Source organism: Notamacropus eugenii, chromosome 1 (assembly GCF_028372415.1).
Source record: "Notamacropus eugenii isolate mMacEug1 chromosome 1, mMacEug1.pri_v2, whole genome shotgun sequence".
Lineage (NCBI taxonomy): Eukaryota > Metazoa > Chordata > Mammalia > Diprotodontia > Macropodidae > Notamacropus > Notamacropus eugenii.
Genome location: NC_092872.1, coordinates 550,976,570 through 550,979,723, shown reverse-complemented (window position 1 = coordinate 550,979,723; position 3,154 = coordinate 550,976,570). Strand labels below are relative to the sequence as shown.

The window sequence follows — 3,154 nt, the reverse complement described above, 5'->3', positions numbered from 1 at the left end:
CTTAGGTTGTGCTGAAATGTGTCTCTCACAGCCTTTACCCATACACCCAATTCTGCCTTATTGAGTCAAGCAGATGTTTATTCCCTTTTCCACATGATAATCCTTCAAAGACTTGAAGAGGGTAATGATAATTCCCCCCACCCCACCATCAGAAGATAGCCATGCTTCAAAGCCTTCTTGTATTCAAAGTCTGCAACAATAATTTCAAAAGGTTTTATTTGGCTCTCCCAGGTATTTGGTATTCTCTGCCATTTCACCTTTTTAGGGAGAAAGCACCACAAGGATTTCCTAATTTCGTTGGTTTTTTTTTTAAGCAAGTGGGGGGAGGGGTTTTAAGTGACTTACCAGGGTCACACGGCTAGTAAGTATCTGAGGTTGGATTTGAACTCAGGTCCTCCTGATTCTAAGGCTCTAGCCACCGTGCCACCTAGCTGCACCTAGGTGTTTTCTATTTCCAAAATCATCTGTACTATGTTGAATAAGGGATTGCTCAGACTCCACTAACTATTACTGGGAAACTTGAGGGGGAAAAATTATGTTATTATTTATATTACATTATACTATACTGTATTATATTATGTGGTTATTGTTATATTTTATTGTGTTGTATCATATATTATATTATATTATAAGGTATTGTATTGTGTTGTATTGTGTTGTGTTACATTATATTACGTTATGTTATATTTATTCATAAAGAACAATGTCCATGATGCTACTTAAGAGAGGTACTTCTGGACTGCAAAAACACTGGTCTGGGAATTAGGACACCTGGGTTCTGATCTCTAATTGGTCACTAACTTGCTATATGATCTTGGGGGAGTCATTTTTCCTTCAGTTTCCTCATCTGTAACAAAGGAAATACAGAAGATATTTATTAGGTGCTGATGAAGTACAAAATTGTAATCGGATTTTAGATCTGGATTTCACTCTGAACCCAATTATCTGATTCCCAGTATGGGCCAGTGTCACTGTGAGTGAGATGATCAGCCCTCTCTGAGCTATAATTAGGCATTTTGATACCTGGGGATGGTATCCCCAAGTCTGCCCCAGGCCGTGAAGTGTGCCTCAGTTAAGGGCAGGGAGAACAGAAACACCAAGACATCATTCTTGCCCTCATGAACATTAGTTGATAGTTATTAATCATTTCTTAAGCCCCTACTATGTACCAGGTGTTGTATTAAGCACTGGAGATACAAATATGAAAAAAAAAGACAGTCCCAACCCTCAAGGAGCTTACAATCCAGTGGGGAGAGGGAGAGACAAAAATCAAAAGGAAACTGAAAAGGCCAGGAGGAGAGAAGGGGGCTGAGGAGGGCACCAGATGCAGGGGCATGGTGGAGAAATCAGTCAGAGAAGTCCCATCGTAATTGTGTGGTAAGTGTCTGAGGTTGGGTTTGAGCTCAGGTCTTCCTGACTCCAGAGGCCCAGTGTTCTATCCATTATGCCATCAGCTGCCTCAGTAGAATCAGAATGTTTAAGTTCAGAGGGAAAGAGAATGAATTCAGTTTGGGGGAATGTTTCATTTGATGAATTAGAACATCTAGGTGGGAATGTCTAATTGGAGATTTATGGGCCAGGAGTATAAAAGGAAAATTGAGGCTGGAAATACAGATGGGGAGTCATTAGCCACAGGGAGAAGTGGTTGAAGTCATGTGAATAGATAAGACCAAAGGAGAGAATAAAAAAGGGACTGGGAGTAGTAGCAAGGATAGACCTTTGGGAAATCTTGCTGACATTAAAATGTCAAAAAGAGGATGCCATTGAAGGAGATGAAGCACATAGACAGACAGACAAAAGTATGGCTTCTCTGTTGCTAAGGGAAGAGACAACATACAGTGGGGGAAAAATGGTCAATAATACCAAAAGTTACAGAGAAGGCAAGCTGAATTAGGACTGAAAGGAAGGCTACTGAATTTTGTAGATTAAGAGATCTTTGGTGACCTTAAAGCAGCTTCAAAAGAGTTCTAAGGGAGATGTGGGGGGAAATATGATTTCAGGGAAAAGAGGAGAGATTAAGGAATACAGAGTAGAAAAACAGAAGCAGTCAGCATAGACTATTTGAAGAAGTTTAGCAAGGAAAGAAAGTTGAGATGGGTCTCAATTTCTTCCTTTGTAAAACAAGAGGGTTGAATTTTCTCATACTGTGTTCTATGATCTAAGGTCCTCCTAGCACAGTCTATTTTCTCTGCCAATCTCTGACTTTCTGTGTTCTATGCCCTCAAGTTCTTTCCATGGCCCCACAGGACTGGTGGGAACCTCAAAAGCCATTTAGTCCAACACCCTCATTTAACAACTCTGACATTCTGAGTTCTATGTTATCCTGTCCCCTCTAGTTCAGCTCTGAAATTCTATGTTCTTTTTTTTTCAATAGTTGCAATCAATTTATTAAGAGAGATGATTGGTTAGACATCTGCAATGGGGACTTCAACTTCTACACCTGGTTCAATGCTGATAGAAGTGATCTGCTTAACAATTTCAGAAGGACTGTGCAAATCAATAAGACGCTTGTGGATTCTCATCTGGATCCGATCCCAAGTCTTTGAACCTTCACCCCAAGGAGTTTTTCTAGTTGTGATTCCAAGGGTTTTAGTGGGCATTCAAACAGGTCCCTTGACTTTCAAGTTCTTTTCTTTGGCTCTTCTAATTAGGTCAGCACACACTTTCTCCAGTGACTTCACGTTGCAGCTGGTGAGGGTGATCCAGATCCGGTGGATGGCCACTTCGGGGTCCACGAATGTCTTGCCGGTGTCTTTGAAGGCCATGGCAGTGGAGTGGCTTCCTGACCGACTTATTCCTTGAGGAGAGTGAACAGTGGTGAGTCAGGAGAGGCAGGGACTGCCGTCCGCCCGCGGCCATGGTGATACCTTCACCAAAGAGTGAAATTCTATGTTCTTAAAGATGTTCCACCTCTGACGTTTTAAGTGTCAAGGTCCCCTCTACCTCTACCTTATCTGTTCTATGTTCTAAGTCCCTTCCATTTTATTCTCCACCCACATATGCATTCTCAAAGGATTCTATAAGCAATGGTGACTTTACATTAGGAAAGTGCCTTGACTTTGAGGAGTGGATCAGGCACAGCCCAACGTAAGTCAGCTGGAAATTGCCCAGCTATGTTAACAACCATATCAACAATTTCATTTATTTAGCAAAG

At 41.4% G+C, this 3,154-nt stretch overlaps 1 pseudogene; it reads right to left on the bottom strand.

The window, feature by feature from the left end:
• Positions 1-2,405: 2,405 nt before the first annotated feature.
• LOC140520374 (small ribosomal subunit protein uS10-like) lies at positions 2,406-2,765 on the bottom strand (annotated as a pseudogene).
• Positions 2,766-3,154: the final 389 nt, after the last annotated feature.